The sequence below is a fragment of the Amblyomma maculatum genome, chromosome 3, assembly GCF_055883805.1.
Source record: "Amblyomma maculatum isolate TAMU_Amacu chromosome 3, ASM5588380v1, whole genome shotgun sequence".
NCBI lineage: Eukaryota > Metazoa > Arthropoda > Arachnida > Ixodida > Ixodidae > Amblyomma > Amblyomma maculatum.
The window spans coordinates 134,356,353-134,378,402 of record NC_139346.1 but is presented as its reverse complement, the minus strand read 5'-3'; positions in this window follow the sequence as shown (position 1 = coordinate 134,378,402).

Here is a 22,050-nt window from a genome sequence, read left to right as displayed (position 1 = left end):
AATGAGTTTTTTAGATTTGGCTTTTAGTTCACCTTCCCTTTTTAATGATTTTAAATGGGATGTTCTGAACAACCCGTATAGTAGCGACCACCTGCCAGCAATAATCAGCTTATCATCCTCACCATCACTCATGCCGACCAAACCGAAACGGTGGAAACTTCACTTAGCAGATTGGGAGCTTTTTAAAGTAGAGGCGAATCTAGGAGCAGTTTTTACAGATGCCCTTAGTGTCGACAGAATAAATGAGTTGTTCACGACTTGCATTATCACTGCCGCTCACCTCGCCATCCCACAGTCCTTAGGTGTGGTGCGACAAAAATACAAGACGTGGTGGTCTCGGGAATGTAAGGAGGCCAAAAAGCGACAAAATAAAGCATGGGGTGTTTTCCGAAGGTACCCTACACACGAAAATCTTACAGCTTTTAAAAAGGCCAAAGCTAAAGCTCGATACATCCGTCGCAACTCTGAAAAAGAATCCTGGCAGAAGTATGTCACGTCAATAAATAGCTCAATGACGTCTAAAAAAATGTGGGAACAAGTTCGTAAACTCAGTGGAAACTTTTCCCCGTTTACAATTCCCATCCTCACAGCCCCTGGTGTTCAGACTAGCATAGAAGAACAGGCCAATATACTAGGCGAACATTTCGCACACGTTTCAAGTTCGTCACACTACACAGAAACATTCCTAAAATACAAAAACATAGCTGAGAAACAAAAACTCACAACAAGTGGTGGCAGAAATGAATCATATAATAGTTTTATTACACTCCAAGAAGTAAAGAACGTCCTTGCTGCTGGAAAACAGACTGCGCCTGGTCCTGACGAAATTCATTACGAAATGCTGGCTCATTTATCCGAATCCTCTGTAGAGGCACTTGTGAAATTCTTTAACAAAATTTGGACTCTAGGTAAACTCCCGGAGGCTTGGAAACAAGCCGTTATTGTTCCGTTTCTGAAACCAGGAAAGCCGCCGACCCCAGCGGGCAGTTACAGACCCATAGCTCTGACCAGCTGTTTAGCAAAATGTTTTGAAAGTGTTTTAAACATCCGACTAACTTTCATCTTAGAATCTCATAAACTTCTTAATGTTCATCAGTGTGGTTTTAAAAAAGGGTGTGCAACGACCGACCACTTAGTGCGTCTTGAAAATACTGTCAGGGAAGCGTTCATACATAAACAAAATTGCCTTGCCGTTTTCTTTGACATGGAAAAGGCATACGATACGACTTGGAGGTTCGGGATCCTACGCGATATAGCAGATTTGGGCATCCGAGGCCGGATGCTAAATGTTCTGAAGGACTTTCTATCAGGTCGTTCATTTCAAGTACGTCTCGGTACCACCTTCTCGAGGAACTTTATTCAAGAGAATGGGGTACCTCAGGGGTGCATTTTAAGTACAACTTTGTTTATTGTAAAAATGAATTCTATTAGCAAGGTAATCCCAAAATCCATTATGTTCTCGCTGTATGTCGACGACCTTCAAATAGCCTGCACATCCTCAAACATATCAATTTGTGAAAGACAAGTACAATTAACACTAAATAAACTAGACTCATGGGCTTTTAAAAATGGGTTCAAATTTTCCCCACAGAAAACCGTGGCAGTAATGTTCTCGCTGAAACGAGGTATACAGATCAATCCCAAGTTACACTTAAATGGGATTGAGTTGCCAGTAAAGAGCGAACATAAATTTTTGGGTGTAACGTTCGACAGAAAACTAACATTCCTGCCTCACATAAACATCCGAAAGAGGAAAGCCATAAAATCTCTAAACATACTGAAGGTTCTCTCTCGGAAACACTGGGGGTCTGATAGGGCGTGTCTTCTACATATATATCGATCTGTTGTGCGGTCTAGCTTGGACTACGGGTCCATAGTCTACGGGTCAGCTAGACCATCATACCTAAGGAAATTGGACCCGGTACATAACTTAGGTTTACGCCTTTCTTGTGGCGCTTACAGAACATCCCCTGTTGATAGTCTGTATGCAGAGACGAACGAGCCTCCGCTGAAAGATAGAAGGGCTTCACTTACATGTGCTTATGTCCTTAGAATAAGGTCACAGAAAAAACACCTCTGCTATCCAATAGTCTCAACATGCCGCTCACGAGTAATTTTCACAAATAAACCACAAGCGACGAGGCCACTGATAATGCGTTTCGAAAACATTTGCAGTGAGTTAGAAATTCTGGACACCTTGCCCGACACTGCACCAAAAAACAGCCCCCTACCCCCATGGTACAAACTTCCAAATGTCTGTGATCTCACTCTAACACACTTCAACAAAAGCCAAACTCCTAAAGAGCATATAATACAAGAATTTCGCACAATAAAAGAAAAGTACAGTAATTATACAGAGTTTTATACAGATGGATCAAAAACTTCTACTTATGTTGGCTGTGCCGTAGTTGAAGAGAACTGGGAACAAATAATTAGGCTTCCTCAGTGCGCATCAATCTTTACAGCTGAATCCTGTGCTATCCTGACAGCTGTAGAAAAAATAGTGAATGAAGGCATTTGTAACAGTGTCATCTACACCGATTCGTTGAGTGTACTGATGGCTTTAAATCACAGAAATGCTGCCATGCCTCTAATCGGTGACATAATACATAATGTAAAAATGATCACGACACAAGGACACAACATAGTGTTCTGTTGGGTCCCTAGTCACGTAGGCATTGACGGCAATGAAAGAGCAGACAAATGTGCTGCACTTGCCCACAACAAATTGATTCAGAAAGTAAACATACCACATAGTGATTGCTTGAAATTAATAAAACATAAACAGATGAATAAATGGCAGTCCAGATGGAACAACCAAGAAAATAATAAGTTGCGTTTCATAAAGCCTGTACTAGGAGAATGGAAATCGAGCACACATCAACAACGTTTTATGGAAGTGATAGTATGCCGTCTTCGTATTGGACATACACATCTAACACATAACTTTCTGCTAATGAAACATAACAAACCGACCTGTGAAGAATGCGACGAGATACTCACTGTAAACCACATTCTAATTACATGCTCAAAACTTGAGGCACTACGGAGAAAACATTTTACTATATTTTACAATCATAACATCCCATTTCATCCCACCTTGCTTTTAGGAGAAAGAGCACTTGTAAACCTAGCCTCTGTTCTCAGTTTCCTAGAAGAAGGAAACTTTTTAAATAAACTATAGATTAAACATATCCATTTCCTCTTTTGCAACCAGAACATACATTAACCTCGCTCTTGGCGCATGATAGCCTTAGTTGCTTATGCGCCATAAAACCCAACACAACACAACATTCATTTTCTCCTGTAGCCCTTTGCCTACAGGAAACTAACTTAGGACCACACCAAAACATTTTAAAAGGACACAACGTTTTTCGCTGCGACCGAAAAGAAGCAAATAGGTTATCTGGAGGTGTCGCTATTGTAGTGCAGAATGGAGTAGCAACACGTGAAATTAGCCTCAAAACCAAGTTCGAAGCTGTTGCTGTCTCTATCATTCATTATAAAACAATAACTATATGCTCACTATATCTCCAACCGCACCTAACTGTAACCCTTCATGATCTGGAAGAGCTTTTAGAACAACTGCCAGAACCATATCTGGTTGTTGGAGATTTTAATGCGCACTCCACTTTTTGGAGAAGCGATCAGACAGACACTAGAGGTCGTATATTAGAGGATTTTATATTATACAATGATGTCTGCCTGCTAAATACAGGAAAGCATACATACTGCTCCCCAAGCACGGGGAAAATGAGCGTTTTAGATTTATCGTTTAGCTCCCCATCAATTTTTACTGATTTTAAATGGGACGTCTTTGACAATCCTCTAGGAAGTGATCATTTGCCTGTCATTATCAGCCTAACACCCTCACCCTCCATCACTCTAAACAAACCCAAGCGGTGGAAGCTGCACCTTGCGAACTGGGCTCTATTCCAGTCTGAAGCCAGCCTGGAAAAGGTCTTTTCCGAAAAACTCAGTGTTGACGAGATAAATGAAAAATTTACGGCCTGCATCATTGACGCAGCACTTGTAGCTATACCACAGTCTTCAGGAGTGGTACTGAAAAATCGCAAAGTCTGGTATTCTCAGGAGTGCAGAGATGCAAAGAAGAAACAAAACAAAGCTTGGGGAACCTTTCGCAGGTACCCTACAAACGAAAACCTCGTAAAATTCAAACAGGCGAAAGCTAGGGCACGGTACATCCGCCGAAACGCTGAGAAGGCTTCTTGGCAAAAATACATATCATCAATAAATAGCTCAATCACATCAAAAAAAATGTGGGAGCTTGTTCACAAACTGGATGGCAACTTCTCCCCGTACACAGTCCCCTTTCTAACATCTCCTGGCACCCAAACAAACTTACAGGAACAGGCAGATATTCTAGGCGATCATTTTTCTGCAATTTCAAGCTCACTACACTACCCAAAATCTTTTATAACATACAAAAACAAGGCCGAAAAACAAAAACTGCCAACAAGTGGAAGTACTAATGAAACATATAACAAGTTAATAACACTACAAGAAATAAACACTGTTCTATCTCCCGGCAAGAAGACTGCACCTGGCCCAGATCAAATTCACTATCAGATGCTAGCACATCTTTCTACACCTGCATTAGAAGCACTTCTGAAATTTTTCAACAAAGTATGGGTATCCGGGAGTATTCCTGAGGCCTGGAAAAAAGCTATTATTGTGCCTTTCCTGAAACCAGGAAAGCCACCAACGGCCCCCAGCAGTTATAGACCCATAGCTCTCACAAGTTGCCTAGCAAAGTCTTTTGAAAGTGTTCTTAATACCAGATTAGCCTTTGTCCTTCATTCCCAAGAACTTCTAGACATACACCAATGTGGGTTCAAAACAGCATGTTCTACCACGGACCATCTAGTCCGCCTTGAAAACACTGTTCGTGAAGCATTTATTCACAAACAGCACTGCCTTGCCGTCTTCTTTGATATGGAAAAGGCGTATGATACTACATGGAGGTTTGGCATCCTCCGAGACCTAGCATATTTAGGCATACGTGGTAGGATGTTAAACTGTCTAAAGGACTTCTTGTCAAATCGCTCATTCCGTGTGCGTTTGGGCTCAACTTTTTCAAAGAACTTTGTACAGGAGAATGGCGTACCACAGGGATGCGTCTTAAGCACAACTCTCTTTATAGTAAAAATGAATTCCATAAGCACAGTTATCCCGAAATCCGTAATGTATTCAGCTTATGTTGACGATCTACAGATTGCATACACATCCTCTAACGTATCTACATGTGAGAGACAGGTGCAGTTGACCATAAATAAACTAGCAGCATGGGCAGACACAAACGGATTTCAGTTTTCTCCTCAAAAAACAGTGGCTCTCCTATTCTCTCTCAAACGAGGCTTACAAACAGATCCTACACTACACCTGAACAAAACGAAATTACCGGTGAAAAACGAACACAAATTTCTAGGCGTAACTTTTGACAAAAAACTCACCTTTCTTCCTCATATAAATGTCCTGAAGAAAAAGGCTTCCAAATCTCTAAACATACTAAAAGTTCTTTCCCGTAAACACTGGGGCGCTGACAGGACATGCCTTAAACACATTTACAGATCTGTCGTACGCTCCACCTTAGACTATGGCTGCATAGTGTATGGGTCAGCTAGACCATCATATTTTAAAAAACTAGACCCGGTACATAACACAGGACTTCGACTCTCATGTGGAGCATACCGAACTTCTCCTATATCCAGTCTGCTTGTGGAAACAAATGAACCTCCTCTTGAAATCAGAAGAACTTCACTTACATGTGCCTATATATTTAAAATCAGATCTCTGCCAAAGCATATCTGCTATTCTCTAGTAACTAAATGCCCTTCTAGAACACTATTCACCAACAAACCCAATGCAGTGAGACCACTGCTCCTAAGATTTGAGCAAATGTGTCAAGAGGTTGAGCTACCGGATTGTTTACCTAGCATTGCCAAAAGACCTAACCCTCTGCCTCCTTGGTACCTGGTCCCTGAAGTTTGCGACCTCTCTCTTACACAGTTCCAAAAAACAATAACCCCACAAGAGCACTTCATACAAGAATTCCTTCAGCTGAAAGAAAAATACAGTAACTTCACAGACTTTTACACGGATGGCTCGAAAACAGATCATTATGTCGGAAGCGCAGTTGTTCAAGGCGAATGGGAGGAAATAATGAGACTTCCACAGTGCGCGTCCATCTTTACTGCTGAATGCTATGCTGTCTCTGTTGCCATAGAGAAAATAATGAAAGAAAACCTCAGGAGAAGTATTATTTACACAGATTCCCTAAGTGTAGTCACAGCCCTTCACACAAGAAATGCAGTTATACCAATACTTGGCCCCGCAGGGGGCACCTGTTAAAGCAGGTGTTTGTGTGTTTTGTGCGACACCACGGACCCCGAGCACCCACGCTTAGCCGTGCGTGGCATCGCCGTGTCTGGGGAAAAGGGGATCCTGGTGGTTGAGCCGATGCCGAGTGTTTGGACCTTTAAGGCCCCTCGGCGGAGGCAACACACCACTTTGGCCCACGCTTCCCACAGACGGCACCTCCGGGCTGACCCACCCGGGGGAAATCGGCAGTCGCCTTTTCCTGTCCTCCACTTCATCTTTCACTTTCCTATCTCTTTTCTCAGCACTGTCCTGTCTCCTCCTCACTTCTTGTTTTTCCTTTTTTCTTGGCGGCGAGGGTTAACCTTGTGTGGAGTAGCTACCCTGAGTTGCCCATATTTGGTTATAGTAGCGGTGTACTGCTGGCGTGGGCAGGACTTCTTGCAAGTTCCTGTCCCGTCCCCTCGTTGGGCTCCATGGTGGGTGGCAGGCACAACTACCGAAAACACAAACCCTTTCATGGATTCTTTCTCCCAAACAAATGATCGCCCTCCAAACAAACGAGGGCGGACCGATGCTACAAGCCATTTCTTTGTGAAAACAAAAGAGACTTTCCCAAAGTTCCATGTCATACATAGCGAGGAGCTTGAAAAACCCGCTCGAAAAATCTCCCCTTTCATAGTGTCAAAGTGTCTCACTAAAGACCTGGGCCCTGGATATAAAGTATCAAAACTTGCAAATGGTGACCTCTTGCTAGAAGTACAAACCAAGTGCCAGTCCTCCAACCTGAAAAACATTGTGTCGCTTGGGGACATCCCTGTCGTCATCACTCCCCACCGATCCTTGAACATTGTAAAAGGAGTAATATCTGAGATAGACTTCATTGCTCTCACTGAAGATGAAATGGCAGAAGGACTAGCAGACCAAAACGTCATAGCAGTTCACAGAATAAAAATCCGAAAGGATAACAAGGAGATCCCTACAAAACATCTGGTTCTGACTTTCAATAGCTGCACCCTCCCAGAGTCAATTGAAGTCGGATACATCAAAATAAACGTCCGACCGTACATCCCAAATCCGAGGAGATGCTTCAACTGCCAGAAATACGGCCATGGTTCGCAAAGTTGCCGTGGCCGCAGAACTTGTGCAAAATGTGCTGCGAACGACCACAACTCTGATAACTGCACCGCAAACCCACGCTGTGCAAACTGTGAGGGGGATCACCCCGCATACTCTCGATCCTGCCAAAAATGGAAAGAAGAAAAGCAGATCATTACACTAAAAACAACAAAGAACATCACATACAAAGAGGCACGTACTCAGTACAACAAAACCAAGAACGCATTTCAGTTCACAGCGAAACCAAATCTCGCCGATGTGGTGCGACAGGGCGGGGCACCACAACGGCCTTCGGCACCTACCCAGACCTCAAACGAGGCTGAGGTAGTGCCATCCCCTGCCCCGGTGGAAGCAGCTCCCGCTCCTCCACCACCCCCAAAACAGGCTACGCGTCCCTCAGGGTCGGCGGGCCACAAGACCTCCGCCCACGAGGCAAGGTCTAAAAAGAAAGAACACGTGCCTCTGGCACGTTCGTCCAGCACCTCAGACGAGGTAATGGACATAGGCCAGGACAGCTCTTTGCCGTCTTCGTCACAGAGACGGCAGAGCTCCTTGGAAAGAACCAAAACAGACAAGGCCCGAATCACGGGCCCTGGAAAAAACCTAACTTAATTTCTAAGCTTTCAACAAAATAAGATGGCATTCCTGGTACAGTGGAACTGTAGAGGACTTCTAAAGAATATTAATGACATAAAAGACATTCTAGATACAGTCTCGCCAGTTGCACTGTGCGTACAGGAAACAAATTTAGGTTGCATGCACTCGAATATACTGAAAAAATATCAAGTCTTCCGCCGAGATCGAGAGCAAGCAAGCAGGCTTTCGGGTGGTGCGGCCATCATATTGCAAAGTGGAGTTCCAGCTCAAGAACTGAAATTAAACACTCCCTTAGAAGCTGTAGCAGCCACAATAATTGCCTTTAAAACTCTTACTGTGTGTTCTGTCTATCTTGAACCAAATCTTAAAATAACACTCCATGATCTAGAAAACCTTTTTTGCCAACTACCAGAGCCCTACCTAGTAGTAGGAGATTTTAATGCACACTCCCCTTTGTGGGGAAGTGAAAAAAGTGATACACGTGGACAGCTTATCGAGGATTTTATTCTTAGTTCAGACATTTGCTTATTGAACTCCTGTAAGCCCACGTACTGTTCACCAAGGTCAGGAAAAATGAGTTTTTTAGATTTGGCTTTTAGTTCACCTTCCCTTTTTAATGATTTTAAATGGGATGTTCTGAACAACCCGTATAGTAGCGACCACCTGCCAGCAATAATCAGCTTATCATCCTCACCATCAGTCATGCCGACCAAACCGAAACGGTGGAAACTTCACTTAGTAGATTGGGAGCTTTTTAAAGTAGAGGCGAATCTAGGAGCAGTTTTCTCAGATGCCCTTAGTGTCGACAGACTAAATGAGTTGTTCACGACTTGCATTATCACTGCCGCTCATCTCACCATTCCACAGTCCTTAGGTGTGGTGCGACAAAAACACAAGACGTGGTGGTCTCGGGAATGTAAGGAGGCCAAAAAGCGACAAAATAAAGCATGGGGTGTTTTCCGAAGGTACCCTACACACGAAAATCTTACAGCTTTTAAAAAGGCCAAAGCTAAAGCTCGATACGTCCGTCGCAACTCTGAAAAAGAATCCTGGCAGAAGTATGTCACGTCAATAAATAGCTCAATGACGTCTAAAAAAATGTGGGAACAAGTTCGTAAACTCAGTGGAAACTTTTCCCCGTTTACAATTCCCATCCTCACAGCCCCTGGTATTCAGACTAGCATAGAAGAACAGGCCAATATACTAGGCGAACATTTCACACACGTTTCAAGTTCGTCACACTACACAGAAACATTCTTAAAATACAAAAACATAGCTGAGAAACAAAAACTCCCAACAAGTGGTGGCAGAAATGAATCATATAATAGTTTTATTACACTCCAAGAAGTAAAGAACGTCCTTGCTGCTGGAAAACAGACTGCGCCTGGTCCTGACGAAATTCATTACGAAATGCTGGCTCATTTATCCGAATCCTCTGTAGAGGCACTTGTGAAATTCTTTAACAGAATTTGGACTCTGGGTAAACTCCCAGAGGCTTGGAAACAAGCTGTTATTGTTCCGTTTCTGAAACCAGGAAAGCCGCCGACCTCAGCGGGCAGTTACAGACCCATAGCTCTGACCAGCTGTTTAGCAAAATGTTTTGAAAGTGTTTTAAACATCAGACTAACTTTCATCCTAGAATCTCACAAACTTCTGAATGTTCATCAGTGTGGTTTTAAAAAAGGGTGCGCAACGACCGACCACTTAGTGCGTCTTGAAAATACTGTCAGGGAAGCGTTCATACATAAACAAAATTGCCTGGCCGTTTTCTTTGACATGGAAAAGGCATACGACACGACTTGGAGGTTCGGGATCCTACGCGATATAGCAGATTTGGGCATCCGAGGCCGGATGCTAAATGTTCTGAAGGACTTTCTATCAGGTCGTTCATTTCAAGTACGTCTCGGTACCACCTTCTCGAGGAACTTTATTCAAGAGAATGGGGTACCTCAGGGGTGCATTTTAAGTACAACTTTGTTTATTGTAAAAATGAATTCTATTAGCAAGGTAATCCCAAAATCCATTATGTTCTCGCTGTATGTCGACGACCTTCAAATAGCCTGCACATCCTCAAACATATCAATTTGTGAAAGACAAGTACAATTAACACTAAATAAACTAGACTCATGGGCTTTTAAAAATGGGTTCAAATTTTCCCCACAGAAAACAGTGGCAGTAATGTTCTCGCTGAAACGAGGTATACAGATCAATCCCAAGCTACACCTAAATGGGATTGAGTTGCCAGTAAAGAGCGAACATAAATTTTTGGGTGTAACGTTCGACAGAAAACTAACATTCCTGCCTCACATAAACATCCTAAAGAGGAAAGCCATAAAATCTCTAAACATACTGAAGGTTCTCTCTCGGAAACATTGGGGGTCTGATAGGGCGTGTCTTCTACATATATATCGATCTGTTGTGCGGTCTAGCTTGGACTACGGGTCCATAGTCTACGGGTCAGCTAGACCATCATATCTAAGGAAATTGGACCCGGTACATAACCTAGGTTTACGCCTTTCTTGTGGCGCTTACAGAACATCCCCTGTTGATAGTCTGTATGCAGAGACGAACGAGCCTCCGCTGAAAGATAGAAGGGCTTCACTCACATGTGCTTATGTCCTTAGAATAAGATCACAGAAAAAACACCTCTGCTATCCAATAGTCTCAACATGCCGCTCACGAGTAATTTTCACAAATAAACCACAAGCAACGAGGCCACTGATAATGCGTTTCGAAGACATTTGCAGTGAGCTAGAAATTCTGGACACCTTGCCCGACACTGCACCAAAAAACAGGCCCCTACCCCCATGGTACAAACTTCCAAATGTCTGTGATCTCACTCTAACACGCTTCAACAAAAGCCAAACTCCTAAAGAACATATAATACAAGAATTTCGCACAATAAAAGAAAAGTACAGTAATTATACAGAGTTTTATACAGATGGATCAAAAACTTCTACTTATGTTGGCTGTGCCGTAGTTGAAGAGAACTGGGAACAAATAATTAGGCTTCCTCAGTGCGCATCAATTTTTACAGCTGAATCTTATGCTATCCTGACAGCTGTAGGAAAAATAGTGAATGAAGGCATTGGGAACAGTGTCATCTACACCGATTCGTTGAGTGTACTGACGGCTTTAAATCACAGAAATGCTGCCATGCCTCTAATCGGTGACATAATACATAATGTAAAAATGATCACAACACAAGGACATAACATAGTGTTCTGTTGGGTCCCTAGTCACGTAGGCATTGACGGCAATGAAAGAGCAGACAAATGTGCTGCACTTGCCCACAACAAATTGATTCAGAAAGCAAACATACCACATAGTGATTGCTTGAAATTAATAAAACATAAACAGATGAATAAATGGCAGTCCAGATGGCACAACCAAGAAAATAATAAGTTGCGTCTCATAAAGCCTGTACTAGGAGAATGGAAATCGAGCACACATCAACAACGTTTTATGGAAGTGATAGTATGCCGTCTTCGTATTGGACATACTCATCTTACACATAACTTTCTGCTAATGAAACATAACAAACCGACCTGTGAAGAATGCGACGAGATACTCACTGTAAACCACATTCTAATTACATGCTCAAAACTTGAGGCACTACGGAGAAAACATTTTACTATATTTTACAATCATACCATCCCATTTCATCCCACCTTGCTTTTAGGAGAAAGAGCACTTGTAAACCTAGCATCTGTTCTCAGTTTCCTAGAAGAAGGAAACTTTTTAAATAAACTATAGATTTAACATTAACCTTGCTCTTGGCGCATGATAGCCTTAGTTGCTTATGCGCCATAAAACCCAACACAACACAACACAATATACCAATACTTGGAAACATCATACACAGCATAGCAACACTTACAGATGAAGGACGAAGCATAAAAATTTGCTGGGTACCCAGTCATGTAGGAATCCGAGGTAATGAAAAAGCAGATATGTGCGCTGCCAAAGCTCGAGACAAGAAAATAAATCAAGTGCAGATACCATCTCAAGACTGCATGAAATTGGTACAGAGTAGACTGATACAAAAATGGCAGTCCACTTGGAACACTGAAACAAATAACAAGCTACACCTCATAAAGCCTGTAATAGAAGAGTGGAAATCGAGCACCCATCTTGAACGTTCCAAAGAAGTGGCTCTATGCCGTCTTCGCATAGGACACACACATTTAACACATAGTTTCATTTTAACTAAACAGGATAAGCCCCTGTGTGATTCATGCGGACAGGAGCTAACAGTCATCCACATTTTAATCTCATGCAGACAACTTGAACAACTGAGGAAAAAACATTTTACACAGTTTTACAAACAACACATTCCTCTTCATCCAGCTTTGCTTTTAGGTGAAAATGCGCTTGTTGATTTGCCCTGTGTTTTCAGGTTTTTAATAGAAGCAAACGTCCTAAACAGAATGTAAGATTAAATTACATAAATACAACACTCTTAACCATGAAATTGGCGCATGATAGCCTAAGTTGCTTATGCGCCACTAAACCCAACACAACACAACACAAACATATACCGAAACATCCGTGCATATTTCTCGGCGATGACCCAATGTTCTCACCCGAAAGAGTTCTTAAATATTTTTCAAAGGTAGGGTTTTTATGTCATATTTTTTATCAACGCCCACCCGTCCCTCTTACTTAGATAACTAGCGTTTTAACCTTTACATTTCTTCTTTTAATATTTCACTCAGACCACTATACATCTCGGAACGTTTTAGGCTCTATACACCACTGTTTTTAGAGATCATACACTGCAAACGAACTTTTAGGCCCTATACACCATAGCTTTTAGCACATCATCATCATAATCGCCAAAACTATCACATCAACCGGAGATGGCATTTCACCTTGTGTTTGGCGCTCTTTGGCCATAGATGCCCTTGCACCAGAAAAAATCAGTTCATCATCATCATCGTAACGCAACTTAAGTGGTGCAGTGACCAGGATAGTCTGAGCGGCTTCCTGCGAAGTTGGAGACAGCACGTTGGAGAAGTGCCGAGAAGCGAGAAGCTGGAGCGGCGGAGGAGGTGAACGGAGCGTGACCGGCGAGACGGAGCACTGCGATAGCGGGCCTGCGGACGCACCCGGTGTACTTCAGTGACACTGACTACGGGCGACTCCGCCTACTTGGAGGACCTGCGGTGACCGCCTGCGAGAGTCCCTCGTTAGCTACCAGCCCCTGGAGAGCAGAGCAACGGAGGTCTCAACCCGGCTACCAAGCGAGCACGAAGTCGGCGTAACGCAGGTGGGCCCCTCCTCGTTTTCCCCGGGAGCGCGATTTCCGTCGCTACCCGAGCACAGGCGCAGCGCGCCGGAGGGAATAGTGCGAAAGATGGGAGCTCTGATGGGGCAGAGTCGGAGAGCATGACGACTATAGAAGGGCAGAGCCCTGCGGCGCCGGTAAATTCCCGCGACCAGGGCAACATGAGCTTGAGAGAGAGAGAGCTGGAGATCGAAGCGTTGAGATTGAAGGTTCAATTGCAGACGTTAATGCAAAGGGGCCAGGGCGTCTCGGATAATGGCAGCCGAAGAGCAAAATTGGGCCAGTATGCCGATGATCTGAGAGCAGTCCTAGCGCCGATGCCACAGGCGGACGATCTCATCCCAGCCTGGTTCAAAAGCGCTGAGAACATGTTAAGAAGTTGTGAAATCCCCACCGAGGTAGCGGGGCCATTATAACGCCATTCCTAAATGAAAAAACCAGAGCGCTCGTAGCCAATCAGTCAACTGCCGAGGTCATGACATTTGACGAAATTCGTGAGCTAGTGCTCACAGAGCTAAAATTGACGGCCGAGGAGTACAAGCGAAAGTTTTACGCTTGCAGAAAGGATTCAGAAAGCTGGAGACAGTTCGTCACCAAGCTAGAAGTTACTCTGGACTATTATCTCTATTACTCTGGACTATTAGAGCTCCGGGCCCTATTGTGGCGGATCGCACAAAAGAAATTATGCCTGAAGAAGTGCGCGAGTACGTTCTCCAAGAGGAGACGGAGAAATGGCTTAAACCCAGGGAGCTCGCGCAGGTAGCCGAGCAATTTGAACCCAGTAGGCTAGAGCGTTGCCAAAGAACGGGAGAGGCATCGAGAAAAAACGAAACAAGACCCCGCAAGGGAGGTAGTCAAGGCGGTCGAGTCAGGGACGACCGTAGAGGTCCCCTGAAATGCTATGGCTGCGGAAAACCCGGCCACGTGCACTGGAATCGCCCACAGACTAGACCGAAGGTGACTAGCCCGGAACCACGCCGCAGGCACCAAGACACCAGAATAACTGCGAGGGCCGCTTGTGAACCATCAGCCCAAGCTGAGGAGACAGTGAGCGGGGTGGCGCAGGTATCGCGGATCACCTGGGTAGACCTCGTTTGTGGGGCGCAGCCTTTCAAGGCGTGTCTTGATTCTGGCGCAGACATCACGGTGCTAAGGAAGAGTCCGGGAACAGGGAAGCGGGACGGTGCGCCTACGAGGTGCATTTGGACATACTGTGTCAGCCGAGCTCTGTTACGTCCCGCTGAGTCTACCTGCGGAGGATGGCGGGGCAAACCCACAATTGCGAACGCTGTGCGCTGTGACGGATGAATTGGCAGCTGAGGTCGACGCTCTGCTGACGCCAGATGTTTTCGAGGCCCTTAAAAGGGAGCAAAGGGACGCCGCCGACCTCGCGGTTAGGGTTGCGCAAGCGGGAGCCGAGATGGCTCAAGATATTCAGAGTGCATCCAGGGATGTGGAATTCGAGGCAAATGAGTGCTGGGGAGAACGTGGCATCGGAAGACGCAGATGGTGAAACGTTGCAGCCAGACGTAAGTACAGCGGACCCTAATTTTGCCAGTGAGCAAAAGGCGGATGCCTCTTTGACGGAATCGTGGTCACAGGGCAAGGCAGGTACACATAACATGGCAATAGAAGGAGGGCTACTCTTTCATCGGGAAATGATAGATGGTAGGAAGTGCCTGCAGCTCGGGCTTCCACAGAGCCGACGGAGAGAGGTGCTTACCTTAGCACATGATATGCCTTGCGGGTGGCACGTTTCTGAAAAGAAAACTAAGCAACGTATCCGCAGCACATTTTATTGGCCCACCATGGCCGCCGACGTCTGGCGGCATTGTCAAACCTGCCATACATGTCAGAAGTTCGCGAGAAGGAAGACAACGGATAGGGTGCCAATCACACCGCTGACTAGGCCACGAGAACCCTTCGAAGTAAATTACTTAGATTGTATCGGACCTATAGAACCAGTGTCAGCGAGGGGGCATCGATACGCTTTGTGCGTTATCGATCTTTGCTCCAGATGGCCCGAGGTGATGTCACTGCGCTCACTAACAGCTAAGGCGACGTGCCAGGCGCTGCTCGACATTTTTGCGCGGTTCGGTATCCCTCGGCTGATCTGTTGCGACCAAAGAACAAATTTTACGGCGGCACTGACTCGAGAACTTGCGCAGCGCTTGGGAATAAACCTCCGGTTTTCCACACCAGAACACCCTCAGAGCAACGGTATCATTGAGCGCTGGAACGGAACGTTCAAAGCGATGCTCAGGCATATAATTGGAGATCACAAGAGAGGATGGGACAGATTCATTCCATGCATGCTCTGGGCTTATCGAGAAGTCCCGCACGAGATCACGGGAGCTTCCCCGTTTGAAGTCATGTTCGGGCGAATCCCGCAGGGCCCCCTGAGTATACTCCAAAAGACCTGGACAGGAAGCTGGTCCCCACCGACAGGACTAAATAAGGCTGCGTCAGAGTATTTAATTAAGCTCCGTCAGCAAATGGCAGAAGTATCAGAGAGGATAGAGGTCCAAGCAAAGCAGAGACAGCAAGCGTATGCTGCAAAGTATAATTTAAGGGCACGGACCAAAGAGTTCGATGAAGGTGAGGAAGTCCTGGTTTTAGATATGAATCAGGAGAGCAAAATGCATCCTAAGTGGATCGGCCCGGCGACCATGCTCGAGCAGAGGCGACCAGACAGTTATGTCGTCAAATTTAAGGATGGGTCTAAGCGATGGGTTCAAGCTAACAGACTAAGGAAGTATTATGCTAGGGTGAACAACGCCGCTGTGATATTTGAGGCCGATGAAGAGTTTGGGGAGATACAGGGCATCCCTGGATCATGTGATGTAAATGACACCGGACTGGCACCTCACGAATCTGCGCATCTGTCCCAGGAACAACTCAGTGAGCTGGTACAGGTGATAGAACAACACAAATCGGTGTTCTCCGAAAAACCAGAGAAGTGCATTGTCGGGGAGCACATGATAAATCTTGTACCGGGCGCCAAACCGAGTAAGGTTTACCCGCATCGCGTACCAGTCGCACTCCGTCGTGAGGTCGACCGTCAGGTAGAAGAGCTGGTGCAGGGGGGTCTGATATACCCAGTGGAGAGTTGTTACGCGCACCCCATAGTCTGTGTGGCAAAGAAAGACGCAAGTGTAAGACTGTGTATTGACTACCGACAGCTAAATTTCATCTCAGAGGTGGACAGCTTTCCAATGAGCAACGCCACTGAACTTATATATCAAGTAGCCAGAGCCAACTACATCACCGTCCTCGATATGACTCGGGGGTATTGGCAAATAGCAGTAGAACCAAAGTCACAGCACTACACAGCGTTTGCAACTCCCAGATGACTATTTGCATGGAGGGTAATGCCTTATGGACTGCGTAATTCAGCAGCTACGTTCCAGAGGGTCATGAATAGCGTCTTGCAAGGGCATGATGGTTACGCCTGCGCATACATTGACGACGTAGCTGTTTACTCACAAACGTGGGAAGAACACCTTGAACACTTGAGTAGCGTTCTAGAGACTGTCAGCAGCGTTGGGCTCACCACCAATCCAGCCAAATGCAAATTTGCACAACCGAGAGTTCGATATTTGGGGCATGTAGTCGGGTCAGGGCTTCACTCACCGGACCCCGAGCGAGTTCAGGCAATGAAACAACTCAAACGGCCGGTCACCAAGAAAGAGCTGCGCAGTGCGCTTGGGCTTTTTAACTACTACCGCGACTACATTCCCTCATATTCTGAGGTAGTACGTCCCTTGACAGACCTCACCAATCTTAGGGTCCCAAATATGATCCCATGGAGTGAGGGGGCAGAACTGGCGTTCAATGCAGTTCAAGATGCGCTGAGCAAGTTGCCTATGCTTATAGCACCCGACCTCAACGAGGAGTTTATACTGACAACGGACGCCTCAGAGAGGGCAGTCGGAGCTTGTTTGGCTCAAAAGATTGAGGGACAGGAAAAACCCATCTCCTTTCTGAGTAGAAAGTTGACGCCGCAGCAGGCCAGGTGGTCCGCCATAGAAAGAGAGGCCTACGCAGTGATATGGGCATCGGGGTGCCTGGACACGTGGCTTTTCGGCGCGAGGATTAAGGTGAACACTGACCATAACCCGCTTACATATTTAACTAAAACTGCTTCCTCGGGTGCCAGTTTGACTCGTTGGAGTTTGGCCCTTCAAAAGTACAATCTTCAGTTCGCCCTCATCAAAGGCTCTCTCAATAAGTGTGCTGACGCCCTGTCTAGGCTCGAGTGTGACTCCTGCTCTGCCTCGGATGTTCCACATGGGCCGTAAGCCACGATCTTGGAGGAACGCGGAGAAAGAGATAAACTGAAGTAAGCACCAGGAAACTGCCGCGCGTTGCTAAGTGGATGTTCGGACATCGCGGGCCAAGGAAGGTACGGGAGGGTAACCCAACCTATGTGTTTCTGTTGCTGTGAACTGTGACTCTGTGCTGTGAGTTCGGCGGTGACTGATGTTTGACTCCTTGTGACTACACATTGCTTATTCTACTCAAAGTGAACTCTTTATCCCCTTCGCCCCTGTGTGCAGTGTATAATGTAAGAAGCGTGGTGTATGCATGTTTGAAAGGTCTTCGTGAACCTTATGCGCTGTGCTAGGTTCGTAGAGCGCGGGAACGGCGTTCTACGAGTCCCTGTTTCCTTCATTGTTTATTTCCGCGGCGCCTGTGCGTTGGCCTTGTCAATGTAAAGTGGGGAGCGAGTGTTTTGTTTTTATGTTGGAGCACGGCAAGCGTCCCCCAACATTCTTGGTAGGGAGGTGTTAGGCCTCGCTCTCACAGCCGGTGCTCCTCTCCGTCGCGGCGGCACCGGCGGGGGACGCCGCACGACGGATGGATCGGCGCGATGTTCAAACAGAAAGGGCCGCCGGACGCCGTCAAACCTGTTCGGGCGGGGCTTCGCCGCTCCCACGTGACTCCACGTCAGAGCGCTTTTTTTTTCTCCTGCAAGAAAAAAAAAAGAAATACGGAGGGCGGCTGCCCTCCCTGCAGCGGTGAAGTCGTGTACTCCGTGTCTGTACGGGGAAAAAAAAAGAAAAAAGAAGCGTGCTGTCTCACGTGCTCTAGCAGCAGTTTGGAGCTAGAAAGCGTTTTCATCTCAGCTTTGGTAAAGAACCCCAGGTGGTCGAAATTTCCGAAGTCCTCCACTACGGCGTCTCTCATAGCCTAAGTTGCTTTGGGACGTTAAACCCCACAAACCAACCAACGGTACAAACAGCACGCGTACTGCGCCAAAACAAATGAGTATAATTATAGCAAGCATGTATTAAACCGCAGAATGTTATGCTCACTCCAATAAAATTATTCTTCGCAATCAACACAATCACAGAAAACGTAATGAACTATTAGCTCAATAAAAGAATTTTCGCGACAACATGGCAAGATGGTTTTGATACAAGCATTAAAAAAATCAAGTTAGAATGGCGCCGACTGAAAAAATATTTCTCGCAAATCTGTCGGAAGTCGAGGTTAGCTGTGACGTCCTGCATATTGCAAAATTAAATAAAATCGGCATTTTTTGTTAGCCTCTTGTGCTTTGGTGCTTCAGTAGCTGTACGCAACTCCATAGTTTACTACAAAGCGCCGTGCGTACAGCACGGAAGCAAATGGGAACTAATATAAGCAGCGAATATTAATACGTAGTATAAAAGCACACTCTAGTTACATTACTCTTGGTAAGCAGCTAAACTGAAGAAACACAGAAACATGAGCTCTCGTCAGAAATTTTGAGTGCTCTTAAATCGCCATTCATGAATTAAGTGATATGATTTTAAATAATATCACACTGATATCGGCTGTAGGGAACAATGCGGCTTTTAAAGCCGCAGCAACCGTGAAAACGTGGCTCCGTCACAGCTTTCAAATGAAAGCGGCAAAAGTTTGTTCGGTCGGTGGATTGCTGGCTTTTTTTTTCCTTTGCCTTTGATGCACTTTTTTTCGCTATTGCCTTTCTAGACCTCCTCCCCTTTATGTATGATGTTTTCGCGCGGCTCCTTTCGACCACTAATCTTTTTTTCTTCTCGTCTTTCATTTGTTAGTTTGCCCGAACGAACTCTCCTTTTCTTTTCCTCCTCTGCTGCTTCTCTTACCTCCCATATTACCTTTTCTTTTTTTGTCGCCCTCTCTTTCTATTTGTTCTCATGAATGGCTGTCATCTCCGCTTCTCCACTCTCCTAGCTTGGAGCCTTCCGGTTTTTCGTACCTGCCGTTACTATCCCAAGCTTTCTCCGTTCGCTCAGTTCTCCCTGCCATATAGCTTTCTCTCTCTCTCTCTCTCTTTTAAGCGTGCGTATACGTTACGGGCTTTCGCTCAACGTCCGCGTGGCATGTTCAGCATGGTTTCAATTAGGCAAGCACCTGTTTCTCGTTTGGGAAGTCTTGTGTCCGCGAACTTCAGCATGCAAGCGTAGTGCTGCTGTCGGCGCTGTTTGTGAACAGGTTGACTTTTTTTGCTGGAATGTAAAAAAGGGCGTGGACTCGTCACCCTCGTCTGCGGAAGGTTCTCTCAGCACCGTTCGCCCGACATAATATCTAGCCAGGCAGTCCAAACTCTCTTGCGGTGCACTTCGTTGTCTGACGATGGCGAGCCACCACGACAACGGCTCTTCGTTCGTGGGAGGTCTTCTGCTATTTTTTCTGCTTCGGAAGCGGACGCAACGAAATGCAAGGCGTACTCGACGGCCGAGAAGTGTCTGGATGAGAAGCATGTGCAGGCACCGTAATTTTGGTCACTCCGGTCTGTTGATCCCGTTGCTGCGACAGTCAGACCCCAACTATTTCTTCGAGTAAGTGCTGTTCCGGTCTTTGTAGTGAATTTAAAGTACTATATAGGTTCAATTATCTTTCAGTTACATGAGAATGCTTCCTTCGACATTTGAGAAGGTTTTGGCCTTAGTTGGACCATCGATCGAGCGGCAAGACACGAATTGGAGGCAGGCAATTTCAGCGAGAAGCCGCTTGGAAATCACACTCAGGTACAATTTTTTGCATAATTGCGTTCACACTTTGCTTAGTTAACACGGTTTTGACTACAGTTAGGTCAAGCATATTGTGTGTGCAAAATTGAAGTCTCTTTTGCAGATTTCTAGCCAGTGGAGACAGCCAGCGCAGCATTTCGTATGCATACATGATGGGGCGGTCAACTGTTTGTACAGTGATATCGGAGACATCAAGAGTGATATGGGACACTCTAAAGCACGAATATGTTAAGTGTCCCCTGACTCCTCAAGAGTGGCTGAAAGTTGCCCGCGGGTTTGCGCACCGATGGAACGTGCCCAACTGAATAGGTAAGGAATACTTGAATATAGAGACTTTTGTGTCCTGCACGTTTACTCCAATCTGGTGTAATTGCCTCACATTTCTCATAAATTATTACAGGTAGCATTGACGGGAAGCACGTCACCGTAGAAGCTCCCAGTAATTCAGGTTCTGAGAACTTCAATTACAAGGGCACCTTCAGCAAGATATTACTGGCGATGTGCGATTCTACATACAAGTTTCTGTATGTCGATGTGGGCCGATGCGGAGGTGAGAGCAACGGCGGAGTATTCGGGAGGTCGCTCCTGTCCCGCGCTCTTGAATCGGGGCTCCTGGGCGTTCCCGAGCCAGCTGCACTTCCTGGAGGAACTCACACGCCGCATGTCATCCTTGGGGACGAAGCGTTTCCTCTTAAACCTTATCTAATGCGGCCTTACGCGAGAAGATGCCTAAAAACTGATGCGGAGAGGGTTTATAATTATCGGCTCTCAAGAGGAAGACGCGTTATTGAGAACGCCTTCGGTATTCTCACCAGTCGATGGCGCATCTTGCGCAGGCGGTTCAAGGCAAGTGACGAAAATGTAAATAGATATGTGCTAGCTAGCGTAGCATTACATAATTTCCTAATGGCGCAAAATGAGGACCGACAGTATTACTGCCCCTCAAATTTAGTCGACGGAGAAATGTGGAATGGAGATGTGGTTGAGGGGGAATGGCGTAGCGAAGGCAGTGTAGTGCCAGTGTTTGCTGAAGCAACACATTTGGGCTCGAATAGATCGTGTCGTGGGGCTGAGCGTGTGCGCCAGACTTTCAGGGACTATTTTATGGGAACAGGGCAGGTAGATTGGCAGTTAGACTATATACACAGAAGTGCTCCGAAGTGATTCTAACCATGAAAATTCAAAATTCAAAGAAAAACACATCGTTGCTTTGTATAACCGGCAGGTAATATCATGCCCCACATTTAAAATTTCTGTCGTGTAATCGACGGACATTACATATAACGAACCACTGAAAAACATTAAAAGTAGAGACGACTGGTAAGTGTAAAGGCTGCTGCGCCAGAAATCACTGCTTGGTTTGACATCTGGCAAATATACGCCTAATTAGTTACAGTTTTAACGAAGGCCGCTTACAAAACGAATCTCCGTAAAGTGCATATTTTATTTTATAACGACATTCTCTCCGAGATTTCACACTATGCGCATTAAATGAAACGAACGCATGCAGCACGAGCACCAGTAACATTTATTCGTCATGTCTTACTTGGCAGTCTCTCTATATAGGATAAATGGTCAATGAGAAAAACTGAAACCATGAATAAACCACTTCATGAGTTACACCTAGGTGCTTTTCTTTTCATGCCCTACTCTGATTTAACGCTGAAATTTGTCAGGTTTTATCAACAAGATTTCCTCTAC